The 9,372-nt window shown below is 43.1% G+C and overlaps 1 pseudogene; it reads right to left on the reverse strand.

Moving 5' to 3' along the window:
* Window positions 1–6,354: 6,354 nt before the first annotated feature.
* On the reverse strand, window positions 6,355–7,490 carry LOC137224580 (mortality factor 4-like protein 1 pseudogene; annotated as a pseudogene).
* Between the last annotated feature and the right edge of the window lie 1,882 nt (window positions 7,491–9,372).

Below are 9,372 nucleotides of genomic sequence, written 5' to 3' on the forward strand. Positions count from 1 at the left end.
CTGAACTCCCCCCACCCCCAGGAGAGTAGAGAGGTGTAGGGGTGTGGATTTTATGAAGGGAAGGGTCAAACCCCTATGAGTACTCTCTTCAGTCCAGAGGAATTCCTTCACAGGTCCCCTCCCATTATGAAGTCTTTGATACACGAGAGTATTGTCCACACACTTATTTTCAGCAGATGACATTGCCACATACTTCCTGCAAAAAGCAAAAGTTGTCAGGCATTCTCTTACCTTTTGCCTCCAAATCTACCCTCTCTCTGCCTTCCTTTCTCCTGTTACAAAAGGCAAAACATCACCTCTACCTAAGACCAGCCCCTCCAGTGTTCCTGGATTCCCCCCTCTTATCTCAACAATTTCACTCTTGCCTTTATCTCCTCTCTTCCCCATTATCAATTTACCACTCCCTATAGGACCATTCTCAATAGACTGTGAACATGCATAGTAATCTCACATCTTAAAAATACCCATCCCTTAAAACAACGAGATACCACTACACACCTATTAGAATGGCTAAAATGCAAAACACTGACAGCACCAAATGCTGGTGAGGACATGAAGAAGCGAGAACTCTCGTTCCTTGCTGATGGAAATGCAAAATGGTGCGGCCACTTTGGAAGACCATTCGGTAGTTTCTTACAAAACTAAATATAACTCTTAAAATACAATCCAGCAATTGCACTCTTTGACATTTACCCATGAGTTGAAAATGTTCACACAAAAACCTGCACATGGATGTTTTTTTAATTAATTAATTTATTTATGTTTGGCCGTGTTGGGTCTTCGTTGCTGCGCGCGGTCTTTCTCTAGTTGCGGCGAGCGGGGGCTACTCTTCGTTACGGTGTGCGGGTTTCTCATTGTGGTGGCTTCTCTTGTCGCGGAGCACGGGCTCTGGGTGTGCAGGCTTCAGTAGTTGTGGCACGTGGGCTCACTAGTTGTGGCTCGCAGGCTCAGTAGTTGTGGTGCACCAGCTTCGTTGCTCCGCGGCATGTGGGATCTTCCCGGACCAGTGATTGAACCCGTGTCCCCTGCATTGGCAGGCGGATTCTTAATCACTGCGCCACCAGGGAAGTCCAACATGGATGTTTATAGCAGCTTTATTCATAATGGCCCAAACCTGGAAGCAACCAAAATGTCTTTCAATAGATGAATGGATAAACAAATTGTCGTACATCCGTACAATGGAATATTACTCAGCACTGAGAAGAAAGGTACTATCAAGTTGCAAAAAGACATGGAGAAACCTTAAATGAATATTGCTAAGGGAAAGAAGCCCGTCTGAAATGTCTATGTACTGTATTATTCCAACTGTATGTCATGCTAGAAAAAGCAGAAGTATGGAAATAGTAAAAAGATCAGTGGTTGCCAGGGGCTAAGGAGGAGAAAATGAGGAACAAACAGATGCAGCACAGGGCATTTTTAGAAACTAACTCTGTGTGATACTGTGATGGTGAGTACATGACATTATACATTTGTTAAAACACATAGAATGTACAGCATGAAGAGTGAACCCTAATGTAAACCAGGCACTTTAGTTAATAACAATATATCCACATTGGCTCAGCAATTGTAACAAATGCACCACACTATTACAAGATATTAATAGAGGAAACTGGAGGGAGGGGTAAGATGGGAACTCTCTGTACTTTCCACGCAATTTTTCTATAAATCTAAAACTGCCTTTAAAAATTAAGTCTATTAGGGCTTCCCTGGTGGCGCGGTGGTTGAGAGTTCGCCTGCCAATGCAGGGGACATGGGTTCGTGTCCCGGTCCGGGAAGATCCCACATGCCACAGAGTGGCTGGGCCCGAGAGCCATGACCACGGAGCCTGCGCGTCCGGAGCCTGTGCTCCGCAACGGGAGAGGCCACAACGGTGAGAGGCCCGCGTACCGCAAAAAAAGAAAAAGAAAATTAAGTCTATTAATTAAAAATTAAAAATACTCAGTGACCCATGAATACCCATGGCCCATCCTGGCTCCCACCCCTTTCCTCTGTTCACTGTCACAACAAAACTTCTTCAAAGTTGTTTCCTCTCCTTTCTCACCTCCCATCTTTGTTCCTAACCCTCTCTCCTTGTGTTGGTTTCCTACTGCTGCTATAAGAAATTAGTACAATCTCAGCCGCTTAAAACAAATTTATTATCTTACAGTTTTTGAGGTCAGCCCTAAAATCAAGATGACAGCAGGGCTGTGTCTTCTGGAGACTATAGGGGAAGGTCCATGTCCTTGCCTTTTCTAGCTTCTGCAGGCCACCAGCAGCCACTGGCTCACGGCTCCTATCCTCCGTCTTCAAGGACAGCATCTTCCAATGTCTGGCCTCTCCTTCTGTTCTCACATCTTCTTTCTCTGACTCTGATCCTCCTGCCTCCCTTTTAAATAGGCCTCATTATTACCCTGAGCCCACCCAAATAATCCAAGATAATCTGCCCTTCTCAAGATCTTTAATCACATCTGCAAAGTCCCTTTTACCACACAAGTAAACATAGTCACAGATTCTGGGGGTCATGATGTAGACATCTTTGGGAGCCATTATTCAGCCTCTTCTCTAACTGGGCTCCACTGAGACAGCTCTTATCAAGAGATTACGGATAGGGCTTCCCTGGTGGCGCAGAGTTTGAGAGTCTGCCTGCCGATGCAGGGGACACGGGTTCATGCCCCTGTCCAGGAAGATCCCACATGCCGCGGAGCGGCTGGGCCCGTGAGCCATGGCCGCTGAGCCTGCGCGTCCGGAGCCTGTGCTCCGCAACGGGAGAGGCCACAACAGTGAGAGGCCCGCGTACAGCAAAAAAAAAAAAAAAAAAAAAGATTACCGGCAGCCTCTGAGTAGCAAAGCCCTGGTCACTAGTTAGTCTTACTTAATCCCTCAACACATTCAACAGAAGTGATCAAGAAATTCTCTTCTCTCAGCTTCCATGACATCTAGTCTCTTGGTTTCCTCCCAACCACACTGACCATGTATGACTTTTTTTTGCTTGTTTTTTTTTTGCCTTGCTTCCCTCCTGGCCATCTAAACATTGGTGAGACCCAGGGGCCCGGTGCTCATCTGTCTTCTCCATCTGTTCTTAGGTGACCCCACACAATTGATTATTTAACATTTCAGCTCTATGCTGATGATGCGCAAATGTATAATTCCAGCTCATACCTTTCCACAAAGACCCAAAATTGTATTACCTCTCTGCTTCCTTCTTGGTACATCTTCAATAAAATTTTACTCTTAAACAATCACAAACTTACAGAAAAGTTGAACTACAGTACAGAACCCTTTATCTCTGAACCATTTTCTGGTGCCTCCGTCACCGCTAAATACTTTTGTGTTTATTTCCTACAAACAAGAACACACTTCTATATAAACTACAATACAGCCTCACAATCAGGAACTCAACTTTGATACATGAATACCGTCTAATCCTCTGACCCTCTTCAAGTGTCACTGGTCATGCCCTCTCTGATTAAAAGGATCCGTCTCTCTAGAAGGTCTGTGTCTTTATTCCTGTGTTACCCCTAGGTTCTTCATGACATTTTTTTCCCCTTAAATTCCATATATATGTGTTACCGTACGGTATTTGTCTTTCTCTTTCTGACTTACTTCACTCTGTATGACAGACTCTAGGTCTATGGGGAGGGGAAAGGGTAAGCTGTGACAAAGCGCGAGAGAGGCATGGACATATATACACTACCAAACGTAAGGTAGATAGCTAGTGGGAAGCAGCCGCATAGCACAGGGAGATCAGCTCGGTGCTCTGTGACCGCCTGGAGGGGTGGGATAGGGAGGGTGGGAGGGAGGGAGACGCAAGAGGGAAGAGATATGGGAACATATGTATATGTATAACTGATTCACTTTGTTATAAAGCAGAAACTAACACACCATTGTAAAGCAATTATACTCCAATAAAGATGTTAAAAAAAATTAGAAAAAATAAAGTACTGCAAATAGGAATAAAAGGGTTAAAAACTAATACATTTAAAGTAGAATATAATCAACGGATAGTTCTTAAAAATAATACAATAGTTTTCAAATAGTGAAACTAAATTTAAAGTGCTTAAAGACATAGCTTATGGTTACTAAAGGAGAAAGTTGGAGGGGGCTTGGAGCTAGGGATAAATTAGGAGTTTGGGATTGGCCGATGCAAACTAATGAGTATAAAATTGATAAACAGGGCAAAAAAAAAAGGATCTATCTCAAAGTCACAGATTGCATTTAGTTGTCATGTCTCTTCAGTTTCCTTTAGTCTTGAATGATTCCTCAGACTTTGACCGTCACAACTTAACCTCCGTGACTTTAGGAGACTAGGGCCAGAGATTTTGGAGAATGTCCCTCTCTCTGGTTACGCACATTTGACAGAAGTGTCACAGATATGGTATTGCTCCCTGTTGAGTGGTGTGGAATTTGACTTCGTTCCATCGTTGATGGTGTTTGATTGCATTGCTTGGTTAAGACGACCTCGCATTGCTTGGTTAAGACGACCTCTGCCAGTATTGGTCACTGTAAAGCTACTCTGGTTCCCTTCGTAATTAGTAACTATTTTTGTATCCCCACCCTCTAGGAACTCTTGGCCTCAGACTTCTCATAGCTCAGATCTCAGCCCAGATGTCCTCAGCTGAGAAAGTTCCTCCCAGACCAGCCAGGAAGCCTCCAGCTCACCACCTGTTGTTTTGTCTTCATGTCACTCTGCAGTTATCTTGTTTATTTATAGTTTGTACCACTATCACCCCAACCTCCCCACCCACTGGAACATAAGCTCCAGAGGACAGCAGGAACTTGGCTTGTGTCATATACTCTACTCACTCCAAAACCTACAAGAGTGCTTAGCATGGGTGGGTACTCAATGAATATTTCTGAATGAATGAACAAATGTGTATTTTTAAAAATATAGTAGACTTTAGTTATGGGAAAATAGAGCATATAGTACAGAGATTTCCCACAGGCCTCTTCTCCTCCACACAGTTTCCCCTATCTTTAACATCTTAGGCTAGTGTGGTACCTCTGTAACAATTGATGAGCCAATATTGATACATTAATATTAACCAAATGCTGTAATAGTTTGTAGAATAGAATTCACTGTTTATGTTATGCAGTTCTATGGGTTTTGATGAAGGCATGATGTCATGTATTCACCTAGTCTGATAATTCCAGATTCTCTGTCACATCTTAATCTTGTTCTCAAGCTTACTCTGTCTCTTCAGATTGTGTTTTTCCTGCTTTTTTTTTTCCTTATACTTTTTGTAGAAAGTTGGACATGATGTATCAGATAACAGGAGCTGAGATAAATAATCTTTTACTATGAAGTGTCCTGTTTATCTGGTTAAGAGTTAGTCTGTGTTTAATGCTTGCTGCCCCTGTAGGTGTCAGAGGCTTTGATTTCTTCCAGTATCTCCATTTTTTGTCTTCCTTGTTGTCTCTGGGTTTCCCTAGAAACTCTCTCTTAAATAGAGTTGTAATCCACTGGAGTCTTATAGGTGTGGTGGAAGGCTTTGTGGAGGGGAAACTTTCAATAATCTTAAAATTAAATTTCAGGGTTTGTTTTTTCTTTTTAATGAGCCTGAACCTCTGGACTGTGACCCTCAGAGGAGTTTCTTAGCCTCTGTCCCTCTGTTTTTCCTCCCCTTATGACAGGAAGGTTTGAGGGGGCTAAGTTGTCTAATCGCCTTTGAGCTGGGTCACAGTAGACTTGGCTAAAATAATTCCCCTTGAAAGCAGGCTTTTTTTTTTTTAAACAGAACACTCTCAGTGTATTTCAGATGGTTACTTTTCACCTCCCTGTGGCTAAATGGGAAGGAAACTTTCTCTTCCTTCTGGTGGGGCACCTGTGTGAAAGCTCAAGAAAGTAGGAGGACCCCGCTAAGACTGGGTCCCCAGAAGTTTTGGGGGTTTGTTTTGTTGAAATTTAGAGAAAAAATTTATTGAAGATCTGAAAAACAATTTCTAAAAGATTGACTTTTCCAGAAAACGGTAGCTACACAACGTATTGCGTCTATCATGTTAAAATGTGCATTAGACACAAATACGAAAACCATGAAACAAGCCACCATTCTCTGACAATCTGAGCAAAGATAAAATGCCTAAGGAACAACATAGATGACTTGCAAAGGATGGGGTCTTTACTGTCAGCACCATAAAAAAAAGGGGGAGCACAAATGGACGAGTGTGTTCAGTTATACACACTGAATTGAACCTTAGGAACTAGCATTTTGTCATATAGTATTAACATATTATAAAGTGTGTAGTGTCAAAGGAATAAAACCACCAGCATTCAAAAGCAGCTTTGTCAACTAAGCAATAAAACACTCTACAGTACGTCTCTCTGTTGTCCATCATTGAATACACTGGTAGCAACTTTGAAATGAAAAAAAAGAAAAGAAAAGAAAAAAGGAGCTGTAACCCCTTTTATTTGCTGTTTAAAATCAAACAGAAAACAAACATCACTTCTGTTTACAGTAACATTTCCAAAGTGCATCATTTGTACAAGAGAAGCACTAAGAAACAAAAATGTGTTTACAGAGATCCAAACATGAGTGAGTATAAGCACCTCACACAGCTTTCCGATGGTATTCAGAAGCCACTTCATAATCACTGGCACTAAACAAAGTTGCAGAGTTCTTTGCCAGGTATTTTAGGAAATCATGAAGATAATTCAGTAATAAAGCAAGGCTCTTCTCATCCAGAGGTGTATAGGCCAACATTGCTCCGATACGTACAAATAATCTCAGTAGATGTGGCACTCCGTACACCGGGGACGTAGGCATATCGGGGTGATCTGTGAGAACTTTAGCATACTGTGGTCTCTCAAATTTGTAGAGTAGCTGGGTGCCCAACATTGCACTGAAGTATTCCTTTATCCCTGCCACAATTTCATTAACAGTATACTCATTATCTGTGTTTCCTCGAGATTCCTCATAATTTGCAAAATCCTCTAGAATGGAATCCACATTCTTCTTGGCAGGAAGATAAAAGAGCTGTTTTTGCCGGGTAATTAAGTCCTAGTCATCAACAAGCCATGATTTTAGTTCTTCAGGAATCTTTAACTTCAACTCTGTTCATGAATATTTCCTCATTTTCAACAATCGGGTCTCCTCGGGCCCTTTTCTTGTAGGAGGCTGAGGTGTCTCACTGGTGCTACCACCATCTCCATTTCCAGTTGTTTTCTGTTGGTTCTTTTTTGTTTTCACGTCAACACTTTTCTGTTGCAGACCAGAAGTCTCCTTTCCAGGGGCAGCCCCTCTCATCTTCCCCTCTGCATACTGCTCCTGGCTGGCTTTTTGAAGTTCTTGTTGTTTCTGCAAATTGGTGTCCGCGTATTTGAGTACTCCGCTTTCTGGAACCCATTCATCTCGATTTTTATTCCAACCACTGTAATGTATAAAGTATTTCACCCGTTTATCCTTTATGACCACCTATACACACTTTGCTTCATAAAGAAGAGGTCCACGGAAGCACAGCACTCTCTCATCCTCCTGGAATTTAGGCTTCCGGTCCTGCTTCGGCACCAATTTTAAGTGATTGCCGCCCCCTCCTCCTTCTCCCACCATCTCGACGACTACTGTCCCCTACTCTCTACCCCGCCCAGCTCCGCGTCAGACACGCCTTCAGGCACCTCCAGCTCTACATCCGGGCCGATTTTTCCCCAGGAGTTTGTTGCGGAGCACAGGCTCCGGACGCGGCAGGTTCAGCGGCCATGGCTCACGGGCCCAGCCGCTCCGCGGCATCTTCTCGGACCGGGGCACGAACCCATGTGTCCTGCATCGGCAGGCAGACTCTCAACCACTGCGCCATCAGAAAAGCGCCCCCCCCCCCCGCCCCGCCCCAGGAGTTTTTAACTCTCAAGCTAGTCCATGCTCAGCCTCCAGCAGTAAGTCAAGCACGGTTTGTTTTCCTGTTTTCTGAGGCTTCTGCTCCTTGTCTACTGATTCTCTGCATTTGCCCGTCTCTCCAGTTTTGGGGGCTGCAGTTTGCCCTGTGACCTCCATTCACTAATGGATCTAAGAAGAGTTGATTTTACCATTGGTTCAGCTTTTCTCTTGTGAAGAGTGGAGTGACAAATACTAAACTCTTTACATCTTGGGGTGGACAGCATTTGTTTTTTGTTTTTGTTTTTTTTTTTTTAATTTTCAGCTGTGTTGGGTCTTTGTTGCTGCACGTGGGCTTTCTCTAGTTGCAGAGAGCGGGGGCTACTCTTTGTTGAGGTGCGCAGCCTTCTCATTGCGGTGGTTTCTCTTGCTGCGGAGCATGGGCTCTAGGCGCGTAGGCTTCAGTAGTTGTGGCACGTGGGCTCAGTAGTCGTGGCACACAGGCTCTAGAGCACAGGCTCAGTAGTTGTGGCACACGGGCTTAGTTGCTCCACGGCATGTGGGATCTTCCTGGACCAGGGCTCGAACCCATGTCCCCTGCATTGGCAGATGGATTCTTAACCTCTGTGCCACCAGGGAAGTCCAGCATTTGTTTTTAAGCGAATCTTTTCCCTGATTGTATAAGTAAAAATTTTTACCTAGAAAATTTAGACAGTAAAAAGAAAAAAATAATCATATATAATCACCCAATCTTCAATTAGTCATAGTTAACATTTTGATATATTTTTAGTTGTAACATATGCATATGTCTTTATAAAAAGGTACATGCAATTTTGAATTGGCTTTCCTCCACTTTCAGAGACTATTTCTGCATCTTCTCTTAAACTGCTGCTGAAAATATTTTCAATGTTGAATGTCTTTTGTGAGGACCAAGGCCCCATGATGAGTTCCCGTCGGGTTTTATGGGACTGGTGGGAACTCTGTTCCTCTTGAATGAAGAGTAAGGGTAACATGTGAAGCAGTCTGACATCCTCTTATGATCGTCTCTGTGCCTTTCGTACAGAGGGGCAACAGCCAATGTTAGTTAATTTGATGGATGAAAATGTTCTTTTTTAACATCTACAAAAAGTGTGAAACATCGTACTCCTTCCTTGTCAGAAAACTGAAAGTGAAACTGAATTCTCAATTAGAATTACCTAGATGGTTAGTTGTGTTTTCTTTTTCTTCTCCTCCTTCAAAAGGATTTTAACATGTATATTTCAGTAGCTTTAATGTTTAAAATATACATACATTTGGGACTTCCCTGGTGGTCCAGTGGTTACGAATCCGCCCTTCCATTTCTGGGGGCACGGTTCCAACCATGGTTGGGGTACTAGCATCCTGCATCTGGCATGCCCCTGGGCACGGCCAAAACATAAATAGAAATAATTTTTTTTTAATTTACATACATTTTACTGAAAGCTACCTCATGTTCTATTTTGGAAATTGATGGGATATAAATGATAGGTAAACAAAATAATGAGGGACTGTCTTTCCTCTCTACCTACCCCCAAAGACGTTGATCGGTGGAGGACTGGGCAACCAGGAGCAC

The sequence above is a fragment of the Pseudorca crassidens genome, chromosome 5 (genome assembly GCF_039906515.1).
Source record: "Pseudorca crassidens isolate mPseCra1 chromosome 5, mPseCra1.hap1, whole genome shotgun sequence".
Classification (NCBI taxonomy): domain Eukaryota; kingdom Metazoa; phylum Chordata; class Mammalia; order Artiodactyla; family Delphinidae; genus Pseudorca; species Pseudorca crassidens.